We start from the raw sequence: 15992 nt of genomic DNA, 5'->3' as shown, positions 1-15992 counted from the left end.
CATGATAGTTAACATTTACCTAGTGCTTCCCAAGGCCTGGGCAGTTTAAGTGCATTCCCATATTAACTCCTTTACCTCACAAAGACCACGAGGAAATAATCCTACCCCATGTTATAGATTGAGGCGTGGTGAGAAGTGGCTTACCCACATTCTCTGGCTGCAGAAGTTATATGCCCACCACTAGGCTCTGCTGCCTCACTTAGAATGCAAGCAATGGACAGCCCCCAAGAGACAGCCCAGAGCTCTTCACCCGGATGGGAGTGTTGGTATGAGCTGAGTGATGGAGCCCTGCCTCCCCACTGGTGCATGTCTGAGTCTACCGGGAGAGGCGTGTATATATGTGTGTGGGGGGGCAGGGGTGGGGGAGTCATCTGGCACTTGAGAAAGCAAGTTCAGTGTTAAGATCTTTGGAAATGTATCTTCCCTTTGGAACACAAAATTTTCATTTTGGGAAACTAACACCTCTGTTTTTCATAATACAATTCACAGAAATTTTAATGTTTCTTAAACAGGGTCATAGATTAAAAAAATAAAAGAGGAATGAACTAACATTGGTCCCTACTCCCCAGTGTGCAGGTGAGAAACCAAGGTCTAAAGAAGTAGCTGAGATCATGGGATGAATTACTGGGAAGAGTGCAAGCTTTGGAGTCAGGGAGATTGGAGGTCACGTTCATTTCCACTGACTGCATGACTTTGGGCAAAAGCCATAGCCCCTCTCAGGTGTGGCCTCTCCTGTAAAATGGGGAGGACACCACCTAACTCGCAGATTGGCCCATGGCATGGGTGAGGTTTTGTTAGTAAAATGACTGGTGTAGCTGGTGATGCATCAAGTGGGCTCTGTTAGTGTTACTTTTTATTTCAGGACCCTTCATCTGGTGCTCTGGTTCTGACCCTGGCAGAACAGGTGTGGTTGGGAGAACCTCCAGGAAACTACCATCTGTTTCTCGGGTCTGCCTCTTGCCTTTGGTCTGCCTCTTGCCTTTGTTCCGTCTCCTCCCCTTTGTAGCAGCCCTGCCCCAGAGCATAGATTGGAGGAAAGGGGAAGGGAATGGGAGGGAGAGCGCTGTGCATACAAGGAGATGGTCAGTGGGGGCAGGGAGCCTGCTTGTGAGCTGCAGCTCCTGTTTGGAAATACAAATTGCAGCAAATTTGCTGTGTCTCGGGGGAAATTGCATTTGGCAATTTCAATGTTTTTCGAGCTTTGATGTTCCCATCTGTTTAAGGGGAGGGAAGAGGGAATGGCGGGAATCGAAGGACTCGGCCTTGGTGAATAGGAAACGGAGGCTGAAAAGTGAGCAGGAAAAACTGACATTTTGAGAAAGGCTCCTCTCCGGAATCCTGGCAGGGAGAGTATGAGCTTCCAGGCCATGGAACATCACCAGAGTGAGGGTTGGCTGGCAAAAGTCTGGGGCCTATTACTATCCCTCACTGGTAGCCTTAGCCAGATGATGCAGTAAAATAAAATATAAAGCTGCAAAGACCTCAGACTTTGTGCTTAACCTTCTCTCATGGTAGATAAGAGCAGCTTACAGGTAACAGTAGCATTTGATCTGTGCCTAGCACTACCCTAAGGCCTTGAGAATATTAATTTATGTAATCCTTATAGCAACTCTGTGAGGAAGGTATTATTATTTCTTCCATTTTATAGATGGGAAAACTAAGGCACAGAGGTTAAGTGGTTGGCCTAGAGTCACACAGGAAGTTGGTGGCAGGACCTCAGGATTCTTGTTTTAAATTTTTAAAATATCAATGTTATAAGTTACTCAGTTAACACAAGATAATAACTATAATAACAATAAATCTGCTTTAGTCAGTGGTTACACTTCCCCTTTATTTTTGTTCGTTCCTTAATCTTGAGGGATTTGGGACGATATCCACTCTGACTGCTTCAGGCTGAGAAGGGATGTAGATATTACAGAATGATATATTGTTCCATGGAATTGTTTTGCTTGCAGTTGAAGATATTCTTTGTTTTTGGAATGGGGCTGAGGACCTCAAGACTCTGCTTTGTTTCCAGATGTCAGTCTAGAGCTGACCCTCCAAGACCACGCTTGGGGAAAGTTTCCTACCATGCATGGGGTAGGACAGTAACCAGGGATCTTCTAAATCCCGAATTGTTGGGGCCCATCTGGTTAACTGTGGGGGCTTTGTGGAGCCGAAGAGCTTATAATACATTAGAACGATCTTTGAAGTTTACCCAGGCTGGCATGGTGGGCACTGCAGGAATTACCCTTGGTAGGCACAGGCTGGGAAACTGGACAAAGAGGATGGTGGGCACCTGAGCACTTTGAGAGGCTTCTCTGAGGTAGAAGTGGGAGAAACAAAAGTGGGTAGAGCACTAGTTTGTTCATTCATTCAGTCACCAAATATTTCCTAAGCCTCTTCTCTGTTGCAGGCCTTGTGCTTGGTGCTGAGATCTAGACATGAATGTGACCGAGTCCTGGCCTGGAACTGCTCAGTCTTTTCAAGACAGACTTGTAACAAAGTCAGCTACAGTATTCTCTGATAAGGGCTTGGATTGCTGGAGGGGCCCAAGGAGCACAGAGAAGGGGCCTCCAGCCAGGCTAGGGGAGGGGGGTGGCTGAGAAAGACTTCCCAGAAGAGGTGCCTCCTGAGCAGAGTTAGGGCTGAAAGCAGAAGGGCAGCCAGAGGTCCTCAAGTTTGCACAGCACAAGTTCCTGGGGAGCTTTTGAAAAATCCTCATGCCCAGGTCCCATCCAGACCCAATCCAGACCTATAGACTCAGAATCTCCCTTGGTGATTCTAGTGTACAGCCTGTATTGAGAACTGCTGAATTATAGGAAGAAAAGAGGTTCAGATAAAACATTCCAGGCTGATGATGGGGAAGGAGAAAACAGCATGAGATAAGAGATGGCATGAAGGTGAGAGGTTGGTGTGTTCAGGGCTGCAAGCCAGAGTGCAGGGGCTGTGAAGCGGTGAGCACAGTGATACAGGCAGGAGGAGCTGCGAGGGCTGCAGATGGTAGCTAGAGTCGGGGTGGGGTAGCAGGCACACAACCTGTTCCCACAACTAGGGTCCTGGCTGTCCCTGGGCAGGAACCTCTCTCCATGCTGCCAGCCATCATGGGGCGCTAGCTGCTCTGGTGAGGGCCAAAGACTCAGCTAATACCTTTTTTCTGTGTGTAGAGCCTCCTGCTTGGGCTGGTAATAAGAATTCCTTGGTGCTCAGAGGTGCCTCAAGGCTGCCAGGTGGGCATGGAGCTTCATGGGGTGGATGGGTGTGACTAATGCCAACCTTAGAGACCCTGGGATTTGGGAGAACCCTGGAAAGGGCCTGATGACTCACCATGACAGCCCAGAGCCCGGTGCTCCTGGCAAGCAGAGGCAATAGTCCCTGGAGGGGAGAGGAAAGAAGGCCTTGCATTGACCAGTTTATGCAGGCAGATATTTCCATGCTGCCAAATGGTTGCCAGGCAATCTCCTAAGACCTATCTTTGTGCAGGCTGTGCCTCATGAGCCCCTGACCCCAAATCAGAAATTCCAGTGCACTGGGGCCACATAGACCTGAGAGTTCTAGACCCAGGGCTGCTCCTTATCTGTCCTATGACCGTGGGCAAGTGACCTATCTCCTTTGGGTTTCAGCAGCTTTATGGGGTAAAATGGGGACAGCAAACCTAAAGTGGGTTTGTGGATCAAGAAGGCATGTGTAAAATGCTCTGCAAGCAGGACAGGCTCAGCAAACTTTTCCTCCCACTTTCTCTTTTCTCTAAACATTGCCCCTAGGATGAAATTGCTCTGGGTTTTTACAACTGCACCTTCAGAAAGAAGGTCTCAGATGTCTCTGGATTCAGCTTGGTTTACTCAGAACAGAAGATTGTCCGTTTTCTTTCCTCAGGCAGAGCTGGCTGCCCCACCTCCTACGCCCTAGTCCCGCCCAGCCCAGGCCTGCTGCCTTTCATATGCACTCAACCCCATGCCCATGCCAGCTGCTTGCCATTCCCAGCAATGCTTCCTGCAGTTCTCCTAGGCTTGGGAGATGGGCCCTGGAGGATATCTGAGGTATGAATTTCCAGGTGAGTGCAGCTTGTCCCTGGGGAAGAGTGCTGGGGGTTATGGAGAGCACAGCAGAAGAGAAGGTCTTGGTGATTTTGCAAGGATTCAGGAGATGCTTGTTGCTAGGTGACCAGCAGGGGCCAGTGGGGAGAGGTGAAGCAGGATGGCTGTGGAAAACCTCTGTACCTTTTATTGTCAGCTTCTGGGTGAATTCCATTTCTCCCTTGGGCCTTGATTTCTTGCTCCTTCATCTTTTCCCACTTGCCTGTCTCCCCTCATCTGCTGTCAGCAAGACATATGTATGAAGGAATGGAATGAGGACCTAGGTTATGGGTTTGAAGGTTTTTTTCCCCCTTACTAATATTTGCTGTATGTGTTGTGTGTGTATGTATGTGTTGAATGGACATGTGTATGTCTGTGTGTATATGTGCATGGGGTAACTATAAGAACCCAATTCATCCTATGCCAGACACTTGCTACTTGCTTTTACATAATTTGTCTCTATCCTTTCCTTTGATCCTCACAACCACTCTGTGAGGTATGCAATTATAACCCCATTTTACAGATAAAAAGCAAAGACTCAGAGAGCTTATGGGGGCTTGCCTGAGGTGCCCCAACCAGGATGTTGGAGAGCAATATTTGAACTCAGATCTGCCTGATACTGAAGCCTGTGTAGATCAGGACTGAGCAGTGTTCTATAGAAAAAGAAGTTCCTTAGCTCAGTGAAGCCATGTGCCTCAAGAGAAAGATGCGTGTAGGGGGAAGGAGTTTGGGTCCAAAGCCTGATGACTGTAGATGTGGAGCGTCACAAGGACCCTTAGTCTAAGGCAGGCCAGCTCTGGGAGTTCCCCACCCAGGACAGAGCCCTAAAGATGCTCCCCTACAGAACTAGACAGAAGTTCAGCCCTCCTGTTCTCCTGGTGGCTCCAGTTGAGTTGGTAGCTCCTGTTCTCCTGGTTGCTCCAGTCAAGCAGACAGATTTAGAATGTGGTTGAGGCTGGAGCTGCAGAGCTGGAGCCTGGGATGAGTACAACACTCTGGCAAGGAGTCTGAGATGCAGACAGGGAGCTGACTTGACCTCAGTTTACAGTGAACCAGTGCTTACCATAATCAGTCCATGGGGTGCCTCCATGCTTCTTCTGATGACAGGTCAGCAGCTCTGACATTAGAATCCAGTGCAGAAACTGGAGCTTGGAAGTCCCTGGCAATAGGGAGCACACTGAGTTTGACTGTATAAATGGGGGAACCTTAAACTTGGGGGAGGCATCAAGACACCCTGCAGCTGGCTTCAGAATTCCCTCTGAAATTGAAGGGTTCCCTGCTCTGGCCAATGATTAGTTGGTGGCATCTGGTTACCAACTGTTCTGACTCATCACAGACCTACTATGTGCCAGGAGCTGTATACATGCTGCCTTGTATTACTACCCCTGTTTTGTAGATGAGGAGACGGGCCCAGAGAGGTTAAGTTATTTATCCAGTGGGGAAATGGACTTGGCCCAGTGGTTAGGGTGTCCGTCTACCACATGGGAGGTCCGCGGTTCAAACCCCAGGCCTCCTTCTCCCGTGTGGAGCTGGCCCATGCGCAGTGCTGATGCGCGCAAGGAGTGCCCTGCCACGCAGGGGTGTCCCCCGCGTAGGGGAGCCCCACACGCAAGGAGTGCGCCCATAAGGAGAGCCGCCCAGCACGAAGGAAAGTGCAGCCTGCCCAGGAATGGCGCCGCCCACACTTCCCGTGCTGTTGACGACAACAGAAGCGGACAAAGAAACAAGACGCAGCAAATAGACACAGAACAGCAGAACAGACAACCGGGGAGGGTGGAGGAGGGGAGGGAGGGGGAGGGGGGGGGAGGGGTTAAATAAATAAATAAATCTTTAAAAAAAAGTTATTTATCCAGGACTTACCCACCTAGATAGGGGCAGAGATGGATTTGGCACCTATTTAAGTCTATCCCTAGAAGGAGTTGCTTTTGGATATGTAAGTATCATGGAGTATATGCCTGGTATTCTGAAGCAATTTCTCATTTAATCCTCATGAACACCAAATAAAGCAATAATTATTACCCACCCCTGTCAGATGAAACTCAGAAAGGAAGGAGTAGAGCTGGGATTCAAACTCAGGCCAAACTAAGAAGAAACTGCCTTTCTGGACCTTGATGGACAGAGTGGGGCAGGCAGCCTCCAGCCCCTGCTTGTGTCAGCTTTCATGTGCTGGTTAGCAGTTTTTCTGGTTGGTGTGGGCATGAACTTCTTGATACAGACATGTTCCAGTGAAGTGAAATAGTGGTAAGGATAATGTCTTTATGGAAACGGGGTGGGAGGCTAAAGGGAGCAGAGACATTTGTTCTAAGAAGATGGTCTGCTCTCTGCTTTGCTGCCCTTGGCTGAAGTTTCCCTCTGGGGCTCCCTCCACCCTAGCAGCTCATTTCCAGCACTTGCTTTCCCCCCTGTCTCAACTCCAGGCAGTCCTGAGGGCACAATATTGTACCTACTCACTCTTCTCCCTCACAATGGACTGATCAGGACTGGAGCATTTGGATATGGGCTTCAGTTGCAGCAGGAGGAATTCTGGTTGTATTCTAGGAAGTAATTCCTGACAACAGGGGTTGTGAGAGGATGGAGATGGGAGGGGAGTTAGTTCTTAAGTCCCAAAACCAGTTGTAGGAATAGGGAAGGAGGTGGGGAGGGAGCATGGGGGAAATGGGCACATTCCCTCGGAACCTTGTGCCAGGGGAGGGCTCCAGCTCTGAAAGCCGCATCCATTTGCTGGACTTGCCACCCTCCACCCCTCATTCCCAAGTATGAATCTGCTCCTGATATCCTTAAACTGATTTCTCCCAGCCTTGAGGTTTGGGGGTGAAGTTCACAGAGCTGTCAGTCGGGACCCTGGAGGCTATCTAGCAAAGAGATTCTGAATCCCCTCGCCCGCCCAGACACCCTCCTCTCTCCAGCTGGCAAGGGAATTTCAGATTTTCTGGGCAAAGTGGCCTCCTCCCCTGCCTGCCTGTGGGGGGCAGCCTTACCCCACGCACCCTCTGCAGAGCCTGAAGGAGGCCCATTGCTTTAAGAATTAGGTATGGGTGTGAGCTTTTGGGGATATGCTGACACCCTAGGCTGGTCTCCAGGGAAAGAGGTCCTCACCCACATCCCAAAGCTCTCTGGTGCCAGGCTGTGGCCACACTAGGCTTACTTCTCCTCAGCAGGGCCCTGGAGGGTGCCCCTTAATAAGCAGTTTGGATGTGAAGTTGGGAGATGAGCTGGTTGCTGGGCAGCTGGCTACCTGGGTAGGGAGAGATGGAAGTACCATGCCAGGAAGCATGGGGCAGAGCGTAGTCCTTTTTCAGCCTCTAACTATCTCACTACTCATCCCTCAGGGGTATCTAGTCACTGGCACCCAGAAGTGTATGTGGGTGGTTAGGGCTTTGGGCTAAGGAAGACATGTCTGGGGTAGAGAGGAAGATGCAGGGCAAGGAGAATCAGAAGTAGGCTCAGGTCCTCACCAACGGGAGACCTTGGGCTTTATAGCCCTCCCTCTCTTGGCCTGGAAAAGAGGGATGAGGAGGCTTCCCTCCTTCCCCAAGCTGCTGATGAAATGGTAATGGCACTGCCCTCTGCCCACCTTGTCCAGAAGGGTGGACTGCCTGATTGCCTTTTCTCCCCTCAACTCTCAGCTCTGGAGAGGCATTGTGGCCAAATGGTGAGCCCAGCCCAGCCTGGCTGCCACACAAGCCCGACTCAGCCCCTCTCGAGTAAATGTCCTTAGGCAATTACTTTAACATCCTCTTATCTCACTTTCCTCATCTGTAAAATGGTGGTAATAGTAGTTCCTATTTCACTATTATTTGGAGGATTGTTTGGAGGACTAAATGACTAACTATACATAAAGCCCTTAGAACAGTGACTGCCCCATAATAAGTGCCCTGTAAGAGTCTGTCCCATCACTGCAATTATCCTTCACAATCCCACACATCTGTTCAACCCAGGACTCCTTACAAAACTTCTCCCCAAGTGTGTACTTGAGTTCCCCACGGCAGCTTTCTGAGGCAGCCCCACCTATTTTACAGAGGAACTCAAGGGAGTGATTTACTCCAGATCATACCACCCTCCTCTTAAAAGTAATCTCTGAGTTCTTTTCTGCATTTGCATGGCCCAGACTACCTCACCCTTCACTCCGCAAGCCACACTCTGAGTTAGACCCCAGTGCTGGAGGGGAGAGGATGGCTCCACTTCCTCCAGGTGGGGTGGGGAAAACAGAGGAGGCAGGGCACAATAAGAGTCCTGGCATGGGGGCTAGAGTGGCATTGTAGTCTCAGCTGAGCCTCTGTCCTTCAGTCTCACACTCAAATGGAATCTCAGACCCCCGAAGTGGGGGCACAGTGGGACAGAAGTGGAGTGTGGATACCAGGAGATAGGTAGGCAGTGTGGTGTGGGTGAGGAGCTACTCTCCAGGGTCATTCAGAACTGGTTTGATTCTCTGCTCTGCCACTTAGTTGCTTTATCACTTTGGGCAGCTTAATTAACTCCTTTTTTTTTTTTTAATTTATTTTTTGTTTATTTCTCTCCCCTTCCCCCTCATTGTCTGCCCTCTGTATCCACTCACTGTGTGTTCTTTTGTGTCCGCTTGCATTACCTGGCAGCACTGGGAGACTGTGTCTCTTTTTTGTTGCGTCATCTTGCTGTGTCAGCTCTCTGTGTGTGCGGCGCTACTCCTGGGCAGGCTGAACTTTTTTCACACAGGGCGGCTCTCCTTGTGGGGTGCACTCCTTGGGCGTGGGGCACTCCTATGCAGAGACGCCCCTGCATGGCGTGGCACTCCTTGTGTGAGGCAGCACTGTGCGTGGACCAGCTTACCACATGGGTCAGGAGGTCCTGGGTATCGAACCCTGGACCCTCCATATGGTAGACGGATGCTCTATCAGTTGAGCCACATCTGCTTTCCTAATTAACTCCTGATCTTCCATTTCCCCATCTGAGAATGGGGCTAATGGTATCCATGTGACGTAGTTATTGTGAGTAGTAAATAACATAATGTGTATAAAGTGCTTAGTGCTGCATCCAGCACTAAGTCTCAATTAAAGGCTGGTTTTACCCATAACCCAAGAGTGAGATGTGTGCTGAGAACACATGCAGTGTCTGCTCCAGGAGAGACTGCCTCTGGCCCCATTGCAGTTGGAAGGGTTTGAAAGCCACCCATCTGAAGGGGGCCCACCCCAGGCAGAGGGCAATTCATTTCTCTACCTAACCTTTATTGAGCATTTACTGTGTGCTTTCACTGTGCATGCCAACCTGAGTAAGACCCTGCCTCCACTGCCAAGTGTGTCCTGGGGGCACAATTATATCACAGGGTGATGGGTATGATAAATGGGGGTACATCTGGGAGACAAGGAGGTGGCTCTTCTGTTTAGCAGGAGGAGGTTTATTTATAACAAAACAAAATAAAACAGGAGGGTGCGATAGAGGAGGAAGGCAAGAAAACTTCTTTTTTCTCCTGTGCTGGATTGGAAGATAAGGATTAAGAGGTACCACCAACTCCCCCCAAATCTCTGGGGCTGCAGTCCTGGGGCTAGGGATGGCAAGATTCTGAAGAAAGAGTCACTCATGCCAGGTGGCAGAGGGGCATCTGTCAGTGTGAGCCCAGGAGCCTGGCATTCAGAGGAGTGAAGGACCCATTCATTGAGCTTGGAGGGCCTTTTAATTAGTTTTACAAGAGGCCTCCATCTCTGCGTGTCTCTCCTCACCAGGATTCCCACAGAAGGAAGGCGATGGAAGGGAGGATGGGTGCAGCCCTCCAGAGATTTCCCCAAATCCTCATTTCTGTGGTATTTTCTTGGGTCCTGTCTTTCTTTGGCTGCTGTCTCCCCCACAACAGAGAATCTCAGGACCAGAGTGTGGGGAGGGAGAACAAGAGGGAGTGGGGTAACTGCCTGCCAACCGCAGGTATTAAGGGTATGTGTAGAGGGGATATGGGTGGCAGGAAGCATGAAGACAGGCTGCCATGCACTTCCTATCCTTGTCACTTGGCAGCTCTGTGAACCTGGGCACATCTTTTAAGCTTCTGTGCCTCAGTACTGGAATCTGCAAAACGGGGCAGTAATGCTCATTTAAGGATGGGGTGGCTTTAAGGATGAGGTAAGAAGATGTTTATAAGGCTTCAAACACAGGGCTTGGCAGAGTCTGATCTTCAGCTGTGACATGCACTATCCCTAGAAGCCCTTGAGAGAATTCATCACGGGGTCAGGGGGAAAAGCTGAAAAAGTCTGGCATTGAGGTCTGACTGCTGCAGAATGCCTGAGGGCTGGAGGGGACAGTGGTTCTGGAACAGGCCTGAAGCTGGTCATCAACCCATCCTAACCCAACGACTGGGAACCTAAATGAGAGTAAACAAGTGAGTGTGGGGAAACGGACTTGGCCCAGTGGTTAGGGCGTCCGTCTACCACATGGGAGGTCCATGGTTCAAACCCCGGGCCTCCTTGACCCGTGTGGAGCTGGCCCATGCGCAGTGCTGATGCGCGCAAGGAGTGCTCTGCCACGCAGGGGTGTCCCCCGCGTAGGGGAGCCCCACGCGAAAGGAGTGCGCCCCATAAGGAGAGCCGCCCAGCGCGAAAAAAAAAAAATGCAGCCTGCCCAGGAATGGCGCCGCCCACGCTTCCCACGCCACTGAGGACAACAGAAGCGGACAAAAAAAAACAAAAACAAGACGCAGCAAATAGACACAGAGAACAGACAACCGGAGGAGGGGGGGAAATTAAATAAATAAATAAATCTTTAAAAAAACAACAACAACAAAAAAAACAAGCGAGTGTGTTATTTCATTAACTCTCTAACACTTTGGGGCCTAAGTAACTCTGATGGGACCCTTCTTGCTGGCAACTCAACATAACATGGATTGAGGAAATATTCTTCTCACCCTGCAGGAGAAGGCTGAATTCTTTTTTAAAAATTTAATTAATTTATTTGTATATCAATGTCACAATTACTCAGTTAACATAAGAGAATAATTACAAAACAATAAATCCCCCCTCAGTTTTGTTTATTTCTCAGTCTTGAGGGATTTGGGATGATGTCTCTTCTGATTGCTTCAGGCCGAGAAGGGATATTGGTATTATAGGTCAGAGGAATGGAATTAAAAAAAACATTTTTTTTAGGAGGTACCAGGGATTGAACCCAGGACTATATACATGGGAAGCAGGTGCTCAACCACTTGAGCTACATCTGCTCCCTGGAATTGTTTTGCTTGCAGTTGAAGATACTTCTAGCTTTCAGCATGGGGCTGGCCCATCATCTTTAGGGCAAGCCTGAAGAAGTGGAGAATAGGAGTTGACCACACACCTCTGGGGTTTCAGAGCTCAACTGGCATAGGAACAATCTGGATTTTAAGTGTCTGAGAAAGAAACTTAAGAAGTAAATTGAATTATAAATTCAAGTAAAAGAAGTAGAAGAATCATTATTAGGAGATTTCTAAATTAGTATAACCATGTTATGTTGGGGAAATAGCTTTTCATATATTCCCAGATAGACTAGCCTGCCAAGGGGGTGTTATCTATTGTAGCCTTTAAGCTTGCCTATGGAGCCTGAATGTCCCTAGGGCCCTCAGGAGCACTTTTGTTTGAGACTTTTGTAACTATGGCAGTTTTGTGAAATATGGCTGAGACCTGCATAAGTATAACTCTCTGGAATGACTTCCCAACTCTCTGCAATCTTTTAGCCATACAACTCTTTTATTTAATATTTCCCCCTTTTGATCAAAGTCTTTCTCTAAATGCTTCGCTGATTAACTCTTGGTAATAATCCCTCGAATCCCTTGGAAGCTATAGTAGTTTGATATGTTTATGAATTCCAGAAATAGATACTGGATTATGTTTGTAATCTGGTCTGTACCTGGGCATGATTAAGTTATGATTAAGACTTTGACTGGGCCACATCATTAGGGTGTTGAGTCCCCACCCCTTGGTGGGTGGGGACTTACAGATAAAAGGCATGGCAAAGGACAGGGTTGAGGGTTTTGGTTTTTTTTTTCTTTTAAGATTTTTATTTATTTAATACCCCCCCCCCCATTGGTTGTCTGTTCTGTGTCTATTTGCTGCATCTTGTTTCTTTGTCCGCTTCTGTTGTCGTCAGCACCAGAAGTGTGGGCGGCGCCATTCCTGGGCAGGCTGCACTTTCTTTCACGCTGGGCGGCTCTCCTTACGGGCGCATCCTTGCGCGTGGGGCTCCCCTACGCGGGGACACCCCTACGCGGGGACACCCCTGCGTGGCGCGGCACTCCTTGCGCGCATCAGCACTGCGCATGGGCCAGCTCCACACGGGTCAGGGAGGCCCGGGGTTTGAACCGCGGACCTCCCATGTGGTAGACGGACGCCCTAACCACTGGGCCAAGTCCGTTTCCCGAGTTGAGGGTTTTTGAAGTTGTAGTTTTGATGTTGGAGATTGATGCTGAAGCTTTAAGCTGGAGCCCTGAGAAGTAAGCTCACAGAGGAAACAGAAGCAAACCCCAAGAAGAGAGGAACCCGGGGCCCAGGAAGAAGCAAGCCCTGGGAAAAGAGGAACCCTGAACCCGGAGAGAAGCAAGACCCTGGAAGGGAGGAACCCAGAAGCCTGAACCCTTGCAGACTTCGGCAGCCATCTTGCTCCAACACGTGAAAACAGACTTTAGTGAGGGAAGTAACTTATGCTTTATGGCCTGGTATCTGTAAGCTCCTACCCCAAATAAATACCCTTTATGAAAACCATCCAATTTCTGGTATTTTGCATCAGCACCCTTTGGCTGACTAATACAGAGGCTATCCCTAGGGAGTCATGTCCCATGTTTGGGGCGGTGTGGGTAATGAGTTTATTTGCAGAGTTTGACTTGAGCAACAAGGAGGTTTTCAGGAGGTAACTCTTAGGCATTAATTATAATTAGGCTTATTTTCATTGTTACAGGAATAAGGTTCGTAAGTGCAAGCTTTAATTTGAAGGCTTGTTTTCTTAAAGGCCAAGTTCTTAGCATTGTGTCTACTACAAAGTTGGTGATCAAAAATACTTGGTTGATATAAAATTGTTTGGTGCAAAGCATCAACCATGATGTAAACTATTGACCATGATTACTAGCAATGCTTCAATATTTGTCTGTCATTTGTAACAAATGTACCATATTCATGTAAGATGTTATTAATAGGCAAAAATGTGAGAGGGGGAGGGGGTGGAGTATATGGGAATTCCATATTTTTGATGTGACTTTTCGGTAGCCTGAGGCTTCTTTGAAAATTAAGTGAAAAAAAAAAAAGACACTAGGGGGACATACAGAAGAAATTGTAAACATACATACAAGGTAACAGATCTTATGATGATGAAAGGCACAATGCAGGAAATTTTTTTTTTTGGCTTTGTTTTGGGAGAGGTTTTGGATTACAGAAAAATTTCAATTATGGCAGGGGAGGATCACTGGTACAGGGTGTCAGTGGTGGGAGTATGTGTGGGGAATGATACACCCTGGACATGCCTCTATGGAATATGAATGTGTTCATGTGGTCATGGGGTGCTTATCTCAGTGGGTGGAGACCCACACAATAACCAACAAAATATTAAATTTCCATCCTGGGGAATCTTGCTACATTCTCTAATAAAGTGCCAAGAGTCTCTATAGTACATGGAAAGTGCCTAGTGAAAGAGGACAGACCCAATATGTCAGGCCCTTGATATTAATGCTTGTACTTATGAGCCTTATTCCTGTAAAATTGAAACTTAGCCTAGTATTATATATTACCTAAGAGTTACCTCTTGAAAACCTCCTTGTTACTCAAATGTGTTCTCTAAATCAAACTCAGCATATAAGTTCACTGCCTTCTCCCTGGTATGGGACATGACTCTGGGGATGGGCCTCCCTGGCACTGAGAAATTAATACCAAGCGCCAACCAGCAATGCATTTGGAAAAAGACCTTGACCAAAAGAGGGAAACATCAAATACAAAGGAGTTTTCATGGCTAAGAGATTTCAAAATGAGTCGGGAGGTCATTCCAGAGGTTACACTTAGGCACGTCTCAGGAGGACCTCACTGACTGCCACAGTAAACAATGCCTCAAGCAGGGGTGCTCCTGAGGCCCTAGAGATGTCTGGACACTATAGGCAGGGCAGATAACCTCAGGAAATTTGCATCCTGTTGGTGGGACTTACCTTGCTATATATGTTAGCCTATCTCCACAGTGTAACAGAGTTAGATTCATTTATAATTTCCCTAACATGGTTCTTCTGCCCCTTTTATTTGAACCTATAATCAGCACTAAACCTGTTAAATATATGTCCCAGAGAGTTAAATCTTTGGTCTGTTCATGTGATTGTTGAGCCCTGAATCTCAGAGTTGCAGCCAACACCTACACTCCAGTTTGTTGGACTTTCCCAGGACAGCTAACAAAGTGATGATGATGGACAATGCCCATTCCCCAAACCAGATAGCATCGACAACTGCAAGCAAAACATTTCCATCCATCTGCCCCATGATATCTAAGCCCCATCACAATTGGAGGTAGAGTGGGCATCACCATCCCCAAATCCTCAATATTGAGGAATGAATAAACATATGGGGGTAATGCAACTATGGACCAAAGTAGACTTATTATTATTATAGTAGTGGAAGAATTTGTAACACTGATATAAAGATAGTGGTCACCAGAGGTTCTGAGGGGAGAGAGAGGGAAGAAAAGTGTAACATGGGACATTTCTGGACATTGGAATTTGTAGTAGTCAACCAATGAGGTGCTGATGCAAAATACCAGAAATTGATTGATTTTTATAAAGAGTATTTATTTAGGGTAGGAGCTTACAGATACCAGGCCATAAAGCATAAGTTACTTCCCTCGCCAAAGTCTATTTTCACGTGATGGAGCAAGATGGCTGTCGATGTCTGTGAGGGTTCAGGCTTCCTGGGTTCCTCTGGGCTCAGTTCCTCTGTTTTCTCCACAATGTCAGCTGTAGACTATGAGGCTCTCTAGGCTTTGCCTCTCTCCACAAGGTCAGCCATACACTATGAGGCGAACGGCTCTGTCTCTCTCCTGGGGCTCCATCTTCAGCATCAAACTCCAACATCAAAACTCCAACATTGAAAGCCCCTAAACTCTGTCTTTTGCCATGCCTTTTATCTGTGAGTACACACCCTTTGGTGGGTGGGGACTCAACACCCTACTGGCACAAGAGGTTTACATAATTACTTAATCAAGTAAACCCATGAATCCAGTATAATCTAATATGCCCAGAGGAAAAGATCAGTTTATAAACATAATCCAATATTTCCTTTTAGAATTCATCAATAATATGAAACTGCTACAGAATTATTCCGCGAGATATTGTAATGGAGGATACAGGCCATTATACATTTTGTCAAAGCCTATAAAATTGTCCGATGTAAAGTGTAAACCATAATATAAATTATAGACCATGTTTAGTTGCAGTGCTTCAATATTTGTTCATCAACTGTGACAAATGTACCACATTAATAAAATACGTTATTATAGGGTAAAGTGTGAGGGGGGAGAAGGGGGAGTATATGGGAATTCCCTATTTTTTGATGTAACCTTTTTGAAGATTTATTTATTTATTTAATTCCCCCCCCCCCTCCCCTGGTTGTCTGTTTTTCTGTCTTTTTTTTTTTGCTGCGTCTTGTTTCTTTGTCCGCTTCTGTTGTCGTCAGCGGCACGGGAAGTGTGGGCGGCGCCATTCCTCGGCAGGCTGCTCTTTCTTTTCACACTGGGCGGCTTTCCTCACGGGCGCACTCCTTGCGCGTGGGGCTCCCCCACGCGGGGGACACCCTTGCGTGGCACGGCACTCCTTGCGTGCATCAGCACTGCGCATGGCCAGCTCCACACAGGTCAAGGAGGCCCGGGGTTTGAACCGCGGACCTCCCATGTGGTAGACGGACGCCCTAACCACTGGGCCAAAGTCCGTTTCCCGATGTAACCTTTTTGTAATCTAAAACTTCTTTTAAAAATAAAGTTAAAAAAGAAAAAATA

Source organism: Dasypus novemcinctus, chromosome 21 (genome assembly GCF_030445035.2).
Source record: "Dasypus novemcinctus isolate mDasNov1 chromosome 21, mDasNov1.1.hap2, whole genome shotgun sequence".
NCBI classification, from domain to species: domain Eukaryota; kingdom Metazoa; phylum Chordata; class Mammalia; order Cingulata; family Dasypodidae; genus Dasypus; species Dasypus novemcinctus.
Note: the sequence above shows the minus strand (reverse complement) of the source record.